The sequence below is a fragment of the Amblyraja radiata genome, chromosome 17 (assembly GCF_010909765.2).
Source record: "Amblyraja radiata isolate CabotCenter1 chromosome 17, sAmbRad1.1.pri, whole genome shotgun sequence".
Taxonomy (NCBI): Eukaryota; Metazoa; Chordata; class Chondrichthyes; order Rajiformes; family Rajidae; genus Amblyraja; species Amblyraja radiata.
In genome coordinates this window covers 46,082,002-46,094,048 of record NC_045972.1, presented here as the reverse complement: position 1 = coordinate 46,094,048, position 12,047 = coordinate 46,082,002, and the positions used below count along the sequence as shown (strand labels likewise).

Below are 12,047 nucleotides of genomic sequence, written 5' to 3'. Positions count from 1 at the left end.
TAGGAAGGAACTGCAGATGCTGGTTTGCACACAAAATGCTGGAGTAACTCAGCGGGACAGGCAGCATCTCTGGAGAGAAGGAATGGGTGACGTTTCGGCTCTGAAGCAAGGTCTCGACCCAGAACATCACGCATCCATTTAATCCAGAGTTGCTGCCTGACACGCTGAGTTACTGCAGAATTTTGTGTCTATCGAAGGCAGAATAATATTCCTTCCTAATACTTAAACCATGCACACCATGTTCAATAAATTGTTATGAAGTGCTCCATTGGAACTTGAGCTTTTAAATCCTGTGGCCTTCATAACTGAAGTCTCTCCAATAAGCTTTGAACCACATATCATATTAATATTGCACCATTATTAGTACACACACACACGCATATATATACACGAAGGGTCTCGTCCTGAAACGTCAGCCATTCCTTCCCTCCAGAGATGCTGCCTGTCCCGCTGAGTTACTCCAGCTTTTTGTGTTTACCTTCGATTTAAAGGAACATCTGCAATTCTTTCCTGCACACTCATATATTTATATTTGCGTGTGTGTGTGTGTGTGTGTGTGTGTGTATATGCGAGTATGTGTGTATATACACACCCACACTAAACTTTTTTTTCTCGTTTATTATATTATTTACAGTGTACAATGTTCACATCTTCTGTTGTGCTGCTGCAAGTAAGAATGTCATTGTCTGGGACAGCTACCAATAAAACACTCTACACTAAGTCTATTCTTGTTTATAATGGCGTTTGGATCCATCATTTAATGGTGTATGACATGTTAAGAGTAAAGCAATTCTTGTACGTGAGACAGCTGAATATTTAGTGGTATTTTAAGATGCATTCTCCAAGGGAAGCTATATTTATAGAAGGATGCCAATTCTCAGGGTAATTAGAGAAAAGCATAGGTGATGTTTCGGATCTGAAGAAGGTGTTCTGACCCGTAACGTCACCTGTTATTTTTGTAAAGAGATGCAGCCCGCCTGACCCGCTGAGTTACTCCGGCTTTTTGTGTCTATCACAAGTTCACAGGTTATAGGAGTAGAATTAGGCCATTTGGCCCATCGAGTCTACTCCGCCATTCAATCTCTGCCTCCTAATCCCATTTTCCTGTCTTCTCCCCATAAACCTTGACACCCGTTCTAGGTAAGTGAGTAAGTAAGTACGTTTATTGGCCAAGTATTCACATACAAGGAATTTGCCTTGGTGCTCCACCCACAAGTAACAACATGACATACAGTGACAGTTACGAATGACTCAGAAAACACTAAACATTAATAATAATAAAACATTCATGATAAAACACCATTGATCAAGAATCTGTCTATCTCTGCCTTAAAAATATCCAGACTTGGCCTCCACAGCCTTCTGTGGCAATGAGTTCCACAGATTAACTACTGTCTGACTATCCTCGTTATCTTTGTTCTTCCTTTTCAATCTGTACACTCCTTCTTTGAGCCTCAATAGAATGCAATTCTCATGCACGCTGGATGGTCCACTGGGCGTGCCTTGACGGTAAACACCGCCAGGTTATTTAGTCGTGTAGCTGAGCCAGCGCCTGCCCTCACCCACATACACATACTCACTACCAGCAGAGCAACTGGGTACAATCAAGTGAGGCCACTCAATCAGTCAAGTGCCGAATCTCACCATTGTATCTTGGACAACTGACATAACCAAATCAATGTGTATGAAAGAACTGCAGATGACAATAGACAATAGCTGGTTTAAATGCAGATGCTGGTTTAAATCGTAGATAGACACAAAATGCTGGAGTAACTCAGCGGGACAGGCAGCATCTCTGGAGAGAAGGAATGGGTGACGTTACGGGTCGAGTCTGAAGAAGGGTCTCGACCCGAATCGTCGCCCATCCCTTCTCTCCAGAGATACTGCCTGTCCCGCTGAGTTACTCCAGCATTTTGTGTCTGCCATGACCGAATCAACATCTCAATGGAGATGTGGCAAGTCAGCAAAGGTCGTGAAAAGTCCGCCTGGGCCTACGCGATCTCCTGGTTGCCAAACATTTTAACTCCCTCCTCCCATTCCCACACTGGTCTTTCTGTCCTGGGCCTCCTCCACTGTCAGAGTGAGGCCCAGTGCAAATTGGAGGAACAGCACCTCATATTTCACTTCTGCAGCTGACAACCTAGCGGTATGAATTTTGATTTCTCTATTTCAACCCTAATTTTAACCCTTGCATTCCCTTCCTTCTTCCTCCTACTAGTTCCACCGTTTGCATCTTTGAATGCCTTCATTATGTCCTCTCCCCCGGCCAACAAGAGGCCATTATGGGCTCCACCCTTCCTTGGTCATCTGTTGCCAGTCCTCCTTTGTTCTGGGCCTTGACTTACCTCCAGTCCCCTCCCCTTTACTCTCACTCTGAAAATGGGCCCTGACCCGAAACATCACCCATCCTTTTTCTCCAGAGATGATTTTGTGTCTATCTTCAAGAATAGAGCCTTCAACACGCCTTGTCTGTGAAGACCAACTTGTTCATAAGTAATAGGAGCACAAATGGGCCATTCAGCCCATCAAGTCCACTCTACCCGATCTAGTACTGGTACTGATTGGGGATGATCATCCATGATCACATTGAATGGCGGTGCTGGCTCGAAGGGCCGAATGGCCTACTCCTGCACCTATTGTATAAATTTTTTTTTAATTACAAAATTTAAAAAAATCTACCTTTCCCTCTCAACCCCATTCCCCTGCCTTCTCCCCTTAACCCCTGACACCCGTACTAATCAAGAATCTATCACGCTCTGCCATAAAATCCATTGATGGCCTCCACAGCCGTCTGTGGCAATGAATTCCACAAATTTACCACCCTCTGATTAAAGAAATTAGTCATGTTTATGAAAGAACTGCAGATGCTGGAAAAATTGAAGGCCAACAAAACTGCTGGAGAAACTCAGCGGGTGAGGCAGCATCTATGGAGCGAAGGAATAGGTGACACCTATACATCACCTATTCCTTTGCTCCTTAGATGCTGCCTCACCCTCTGAGTTTTTCCAGCATTTTTGTCCACCAAAGAAATTTGTCATAATTAGTCTGACTAAAGAAATGTGTGACTGATTGAAGTAGATATTTTATCAAGGATTTTCCAAATTGCAGATCTCCACTTATTTGTCCTTATTCTAAAGACAGGTTGATACAGATTTAATCCAAAAACTATGCTTGTTAAAATGTATATTAAAGCACTGTCATGCTCCCATACATTTTGAGCTTTAGGATTTCTAACTTAAGAGTCAGACATTTCCTCTTTAAGTGCTTTATTTAAAACAAAGGACATTCATTGTACATCTGAAAATAACATAATTGAGTCCGGAGAGGAACAGAATTGAAAAAACAAAAGTATATTTTTCTAAATTGTGAGATCGGGGTCTCTGTGAGAAATCACACGAATAATTTCAAAACCTTCCGAGGCACCAAACATTCGGTTTAAATTTGTGATTCCTTTCTTGGGTGATCGCTAATCGGTTTTTGTGTCCGCTATGCATTTTGCTTTGTATATTACTGCCGAGAAATAAAATGTGATTTAATGAAATGTCTCAGCTTCTCTTCATAAGTTATTTGAAAATGGCCCAGGGAGTCTGTCCATAATTCTTTCCAATAAAATAATATTTCATTTCCTGTTTCTTTGTTGCTTCTTTTGAGAGCTAAATTACTACATTTTAAAATTCCATTAAATCTCATGTTGTGAATATAGAGAAGTCCGTGCAAATAAAATCTATCACTCTCCAATCCTCCAAAAACTACTGTAAGATAAATCTAGGGTTTTTTTTCCTGTGCAAAACTTAAATACATCATATGGATTAGTGGTAAAGCATCGTGAGTTATGCCATTTTTACTCTGTTTCAAGCCGGTCTTAACTTTGTGGGAAACATAGAAACATAGAAAATAGGTGCAGGAGTTGGCCATTCAGCCCCTCGAGCCAACACCTCCATTCAATATGATCATGGCTGATCATCCAGGACCAATACCCCGTTCCGGCTTTCTCCCCATATCCCTTGATTCCGTTAGCTCTAAGAGCTGTATCTAAAGGCTCTGTCCCACTTACGTGTCCTTGGCACGCAAATTACGTAACCTCGTGGTCGCGTTGAGGCGCACGGGCATCGTGTGGCCGCGCGGGGCCGGTCCCACTGAGAAACATGGAGGGGTATGGAGTTGTGCGCGGTATCGTGCGGCGCTCCAAAATTTTGTAGCGAATGAAATCTTCGCGCGCCACCGGCCTGTCGCGTAACTGACGGCCAAAGTGGGACAGGCCCAAGACCCTGGCGCGGCGCAACGTCTCACCTCCAACAGCAGCAGAAGCAGGCAAACGATCGCTGAACTCGGCCTGGGGCTCACGGCCATTGCGGTCCGGATCCGCCCCCACTTCTACTCCCAGAGCGGGGCCAAGAAAATTGAAGATAGACACAAAATGCAGGAGTGACTCAGCGGGACCGGCAGCATCTCTGGAGAGAAGCAATGGGTGACGTTTCGGGTCAAGACCCTTCTTTCAGATTGAAGAAGGGTCTCGGCCCGAAACGTCACCCATGCTGCCAGTCCCACTGAGTTACTCCTGCATTTTGTGTCCATCTTCAAATGACGTCACGCGCTCCACCTTCGCGGGACCGTCGCGCCTCAACGCGACGACGAGGTCGCGTGATTAGCGTGACAAGGACACGTAGGTGGGACAGGGGCTTAACTCTCTCACAAAATGCTGGAGTAACTTCGGATTGAAGGAATGGGCGATGTTTCGGGTCGAGACCCTTCTTCAGGCTGATCCTCAGGGGAGGGGGAGTTACAGAGATAAGGAAATGTAAGAGATCAAAAGAGATGAAGATCAAGGAATATGTAGAATAGACCATTGTTCGCTGGGAGAAGGTGATAACAAAGCAAACAGAGATACAGCGTAGGTAGACAAAAGTACTGGAGAAACTCAGCGGGTGCAGCAGCATCTATGGAGCGAAGGAAATAGGTAACGTTTCGGGCAGCGTCTCTGGAGAGAAGGGATGGGCAACATTTTTGGTCGAGACCCTTCTTCAGACTGAGAGTCAGGGGAAAGGGAGACACAGAAAAAATGAAGGGTAAGGTGTGAAAACGAGACATTGAATGACATGGAGATCAAGCAAAATGTAGACTAGATTGTTAGCTAGGAGAAGGCAGTCAGGCTGGTCGGAGAACTAAGAAGGGGGTTGGATGGAGAGAGAGGGAAAGTTAGAGAAGTCAATGGTCATACCGCTGGGGTGTAAGCTACCCAAACGAAACATGAGGTGCTGTTCCTCCAATTTGCACTGGGCCTCACTCTGAGGCCCAGGCCAGAATGGGAATGGGAGGGGGAGTTAAGTGTTTAGCAACCGGGAGATCAGGTAGTAGATAGTGGTTTAGAGGACACACGATGCCAAACGTTCCTACGAGTCTTTGACCAAACTAACCAAGATTCACCTTCGAGGCTGCGCTCCTCTCTTTAAAGAATGTTTTCACCAAAGTAATTTCTGCTGTTTGGGTTCAGCAATTATTTATATTTGTGTAACAAATTTACATTTGTAACACAATGTAATTATATTTGTGTAACACAGTAACAATACAGCAGATCCTTCTCGCCGACATCATGCGCTGGGAACACTTCTATGATTTGGAATTTAAATATATACAAGGGGCGGCACGGTGGCACAGCGGTAGAGTTGCTGCCTCACTGCCTCACTGCGCCGGAGGCCCGGGTTCGATCCCGGCCACGGGGGGCTGTCTGTACGGAGTTTGTGCATTCTCCCCGTCACCTGCGTGGGTTTTCAGCGAGAACTTCGGTATCCGCCCACACTCCAAAGACGTGCGGGTTTGTGGGTTAATTGGCATGGTTACAAATGTAAATGTGTGTAGGATAGTGTTAGTGTGCGGGGATTGCTGGGGGTCGGTGGGCCGAAGGGCCTGCTTCCGCGTCGTATCTCCAAATTAAACAAAAACTAAACATATCCATTTCAAAATGTGCATGCGGCAGGTATAATGGTTGGTATTCTGTTATCACCCCAACACCCCCATCCAAAATGAGCTGGCGTGGATCTTTATGTATTTCAATAACCTGCCATCTTTTTGCATCCCCAGCAGAATGGTATGTGGACCATTAATTATATCACCTCTGTGTACTAAATCGCAATTTCTCATTCATTAACTCTTTACCTAATTGGATCGTCCACAACTGTTCTGATTCCCCTCTCAACAACCCAAAACCTCCTAAGAGCAATCCAAGCTGCTAAATACATCCAGTGTTTTATAATAATTACATTTTTTCTGCTGTTGATGACAACACATCAGTGCAGGAAACCAATGGAGATTAGGCATTATGATGTAAACTATCAAAGTTCAGTTGTAATTATTTATTCCTGCCCGTGCAAACAAAATGGTGCGTTTTCTGCCGCTGTTTCCAAACTTGAGAGAGTCACACTTCAACCTCATCGAGCTATCGAGAGCATGTTTAGTCTTCCGCTGATCTGCAGCAACAATCTTCTCTGTCTTCGAAGCAATGCGTTTTCTTTCAGAAGATTCGTACAATTACATTTGATGTGCAGAGTCCCTTATGAAGTCCATACCGCTGCAGCACCATGTTGATGGTTATACAATGTGTTCATCAGCTTCAAGAATACTGGGACTAAATGTTCTTGTGAAATTACTTAGCACCACGAGCACTACCAATCCGCTGCACACTCTACCCTTAATTACAATTAGTAATCCAATAAAGCCAAATTGTATGATGCAAACCAGATACTGAATATTACCGTTTTCTCCAAGATGTTACATAAGTTACAGGCCTGTCCCACTTAGGCTATTTTTAGGCGACTGTCATCGTCGTAGCAGGTCGCCGATAAGCCGGTGACTGGACCCCCCTTCAACATAAAATTTGAAATAGAATCATTACTTTAACGACAAAAAAACCCGAAGTCAGCACGGGCGACAACCTACGTTAACTTGGCGACAACCATAACAGCACCTACGTCAGCAGAAGTCAAGCTACACTCATTGGCATCAAACCCATGTTGAAAATCCAGCGGCGACCAGAAAGACACTACGACTCTTTGGGCGACTGAGGAGACGACTCACGACCGTACAGGCAACACCCCAGCGACCATGTGGCGACAGCCTAGTCGCCTAAAATATAGCCTGAATGGGACAGGCCCTTAAGTTTAGTTTAGAGATACACCGCGGAAACAGGCCCTTCGGCCCACCGAGTCCGCATCGACCAGCGATCCCCGCACATTAACACTATCCTACACACACTACGGACCATCTTTACATTCATACCAATCCAATCAACCTGCAGACCTGCGCGTCTTTGGAGTGTGTGAGGAAACCAAAGATCTCAGGGAAAACCCACGCAGGTTACGAGGAGAACGTACAAATTCTGTGCAGACAAGATCGAACCCGGGTCTCCGGCGCTGTAAGGCAGTGGCTCTACCGCTAAAAGTCATCTGTCGACATTTGTAAATAAGGTGCACAAACCTTTAACTTCTGAAACACAACTGGTTTCGAGCTAGTTTCCCCCCCCCCCCCCAAAGTTAAATAATTGTCAAACTTGAGAGGTTTCTCTTTTACGGCAAAGATCTCTTTTAAGAAAGAGGTGTGCATTATTATATCATTGTGCAAGTTGTAATCAGAACCTTGTTGCCCCATACTCAAGTATATAATTACACTGAGAATTGACATCCTGCTATAAAACGACACTACTAAATATAGCTTCCCTTAGAGAATGCATCTTAAAATACAACTATACATTCAGCTGCCTCACGTACATGCATTCTACTTGCTTTACTCAAAGTATTAAACACTATAAAATAATGGATCTAAATGGCATAATAAACAAGAATAGACTTAGGTTATGAAGGCCACAGGAATTAAAAAGTCAACTTGTAATGGAGGACTACATAACAAGTTATTGAACACGGTGTGTTTGTTTAGTTTAGTCTAGCATAGAGATACAGCACGGAAACAGGCCCTTCGGCCCACCGAGTCCGCACCGACCCGCGATCCCCGCACACTAACACTATCCTACACACACTAGGGAAAAATTATATTTACACCAAGCCAATTAATCTACAAACCCCTGTACGTCTTTGGAGTGTGGGAGGAAAGCAAAGATCTCGGAGAAAACCCATACGGTCACGGGGAGAGCGTACAAACTCCGTACAGACAGCACCCGTAGTCGGGATCGAACCCAGGTCTCTGGCACTGTGAGGCAGCAAGTCTACCGCTGCGCCACCGTGCCGCTCATATGGTTGAAGTATCTGACACGATGTTATTCTGCCTTGTTTTAAATGATAGCACTTGCCGACAGCCCGTGTATATCATGCGTGACGCATTGATGACATTAATGCAAAATTAATGACCAACATCAATTTTTATCAAGAAGCAACTTTAATTTGGCTACAAGAGAATAAATATTAACATTTGTAAATGGTAATAAAAACATTTTTGAAAAGTCGTAAAACACTTTACTTGCAACCAAATTAAAGGCAGAATAATGTATCGACCACACAAAATATACATAGCAAATGGTTTATCCACAGACCTGGTGCAAATGCAGAGTCAATAAATTATGGAGCCTAATTTCAACGACATTGTGATAAAAACAAAGGTTTGCAATAAAATTGATTGAAAACAAACATGTGTAAGAAGGAACAGCAGATGCTGGAAAAATCGAAGGTAGATAAAAATGCTGGAGAAACTCAGCGGGTGAGGCAGCATCTATGGAGCGAAGGTATAGGTGGGTCGAGACCCGAAACGTCAACTATTCCTTGGCTCCATAGATGCTGCCTCACCCGCTGAGTTACTCCAGCATTTTTATGTACCTTGAAAACAAACATAATACCTGACCTAATACACCATGCACCCGTAGTCAGTATCGAACCTGGGTCTGTGGCGCTGCAAGGCAGTGGCTCTATCGCTGTGCCGCCGTGCCGTCCTTACAATAACCAAAGGCATTTTGCAATGCAGATCTCTTTTGTTGCCTCCAATTTTCTCTGCTATTCCCACCCCACTCTGAATAGTACAAATTTTGGCTTAGGCACAAAATGCTGGAGTAACTCAGCGGGACCGGCAGCATCTCTGGAGAGAAGGCATGGGTGATGATTAGGGACCAGACCCTTCTTCAGTCTGAAGAAGGATCTCAACCCGAAACGTCACACATTTCTTCTCTCCAAATATGCTGCCAGTCCCACTGAGTTACTCCAGCATTTTGTGCCTACCTTTGATTTAAACCAGCATCTGCAGTTCTTTCCTACATGAATCTTGGCAGGTTAGGATCATCATATGATTGCTACTGGGCTATTCAAACATTAATCTGATTGAAATTAACCAAGCCCTGTAAACACTTCCTAGATTTGAGCTACAAGTTGCTGCCTTACAGCGCCAGAGACCCAGGTTTGATCCTGACTAAGGGCGCTGTCTGTACGGAGTTTGTACGTTCTCCCTGTGACCGCGTGGGTTTTCTCCGAGATTTTCGGTTTCTTCCCACACTCCAAAGACGTACAGGTTTGTAGGTTAATTGGCTTGGTATAAATGTAGATTGTCCCTAGTGTGTGAAGGATAGTGTTAGTGTGCGGGGATCGCTGGTCGGCGCGGACTCTAAACTAAACTAAAACTTGCAGCAAGGGTCATGATCAGAAACAAGAATGGTCCATATCCCAGGAACATCTTCTGCCCTGGCTAATTGTAGAACAGGAACGGTGTCTGGTTGCTTCACCATCTTATTAGCACGGCGCTACGCCACTGTGGATATGTCCGCAAAGCGATTAGTTACGGAAGGACTGAGAGAAAAGTGAAGATGCTGGTAGTTTTAATCATTCCTTCCTCATCAGTTAATTTCTAGAGAATAAAGTAGTCACCTTAAGTCACTATTTTTCAAGCCTATAAAAGTTAATTGCTTCTTGCAGCAGTAGCAGATACATTGTTTGCTTTCAAAAGTTGATCGCACATCAAATGCAGATGAAGTGAAGGGATCTCAAGAACTTATTGATTGTCGGCTGCTGTTGTCAGAGTTGAAAGGTAATATTTCCAGATCACATAACAATTATGTAAAATTTCTTACAAGAAATAAAAAAAGGATTCCGTTTCTACATGCGTCTGAATCTCACATCATAGGTTTTCCACAAATTATTATTTGTCGATTAACAAATAATCATTTGCAGGACATGGGTTTCAGTTGAGGTGGGGAAAGATCTCATGGGAATCTGAGGGGTAACTTTTTCACACAAAGGGTGGTGGGTGCATGGAGCAAGCTGCAGGAGGGGATAGTTGAGGCAATGTTTAAGAATCATTTAGACAGGTACATGGATAGGGCAGGTTTCGAGGTATACGGACCTAATGCAGGCAGGTAGGACTAGTGTAGCTGGGGCATGTTGGTCGGCGTGGGCAAGTTGTGCTGAAGAGCCTGTTTCCACACTGTGTGACTCTATGACTCTAACAAGTTGACTGAAAGTTCTCTGCTGTCTAACAGTGTAGACTTGTAGCTCAAATCTAGGAAGTTTGCTTTTCACGGTAGCAATCACAATCCATTTCTCGTAAATGTCCACTGTAACAAAATCTTGTACTGTTGCAAAACTGCAGTAGTTGGGGAAGGCAGTTATACAGGTATCATCTGTAAGAGTTTAACTTGCTGAGGAAAAGTGGTCAGCATTGAAATGAAATAATCTAATGAAGTGCAGAAATTTGGGGCAGCACGGTGGCGCAGTGGTAGAGCTACTGCCTTACAGCACCACAGGCCCAGGTTCCATCCTGACTACGGGCGCTTGTACAGACAGCACAATTCTCCCCGTGACTGCCTGGGTTTTCTTCGGTTTTCTCTCAGACTCCAAAGACCGACGGGTTTGTAGGTTAATCAGCTTCGGTAAAGATTGTAAATTGTCCCTGGTATGTAGGGTTAGTGCTAGTGTACGGGGATCGCTGGTCGGCGCGGACGCGGTGGACAGATGGGGCCTGTATCCGTGCTGTATCTCTAACATCTGAAGACTAAAGTAAATTGATCTGAAATTGAAATATTCTGATCAACGTAATTTTAAAAAAAGCACGGCCAATGTTTTGCTCCTGAAGCACTGAGCGAGAATATTAACAAACACAATTTAACACTGATCAGATGCGGAACTGAGCAATTGGATGGTTTTAAAGATCTTTCGAAAGAAGGGCTGGGGTTGCAATTGTGAAAGGCCGTCAGGTTAAAGGAGAGATTTCTGGTTGCCAGTTGAAATATGGCACCTGATGGCCATCTTTAACTGGGAAAATACAAGAGGCCAAGTATGGAGGAGCACGCACACACACCTTGGAAGGATTGAAAGAGATTATAGAGATGGAGGGGTGAGAGCGCAGGGGGATTTGAAAGCAAGAAGTGAGAAGTTTAAAATCAAGACCTTGCGAAGACGAGGAGCCAGAGTCGACGGGAGGCAGAGGGAATGGCGGGCGAAGGAGGCCTGGTGTAAATTGTGACGCAGCAGGCTCTCAGACATCCTCGTTTACAGGGTCGCATGTGGGAGATGGGCCAGCAGCGAATTGGAAGAGCCAAACCTGCAAGGTAACAAAGGCATGGCCGAGGATTTCAACAGCTGAAGGACGGAGGCTGCGTTTGGGAAATTCCAACTGAGGTTCGAACAGATTTGTTGAGAGTGAAGACGTTCTTCAAGGTGACCATCTGCGACACCATGTTCGCAAGCAGTCAGTTCTTCCCGGGAGCCAGGGAGATGAGGAGAGTAGGTAGCAATGTTTATGATTGGGAATGAAGACAATGGTGTTAATCTTCCCAATACTTATTTGGAGGAAATCTCCACTCACCTACTCTTGAATGACAGATAAAGCTGTAAGACCATTTAAAATGTGGAGGAAGGAACTGCAGATGCTGGTTTACACCGATGATAGACACAAAAGTGCTGGAGTAACCCAGCGGGTCAGGCAGCATCTCTGGAGAAAAGGAATAGGTGACGTTTCGGGTCCAGACCCTTCTTAGTCTAAAAGTAAAGTGGGTGGTGGGAGGGGGTAGGCGAAGAGTTGGAGGCCCAGCCACAAATGACCTCAAATGACCAGGCTTTACCTGG

At 44.6% G+C, this 12,047-nt stretch overlaps 1 protein-coding gene across 11 annotated transcripts in view; it reads right to left on the bottom strand.

Annotated features, from left to right (window-relative positions):
- Positions 1-12,047, bottom strand: part of znf423 (zinc finger protein 423) — a 360,940-nt gene that overhangs the window by 121,462 nt on the left and 227,431 nt on the right. The gene's annotated exons all lie outside the window — the stretch shown is intronic.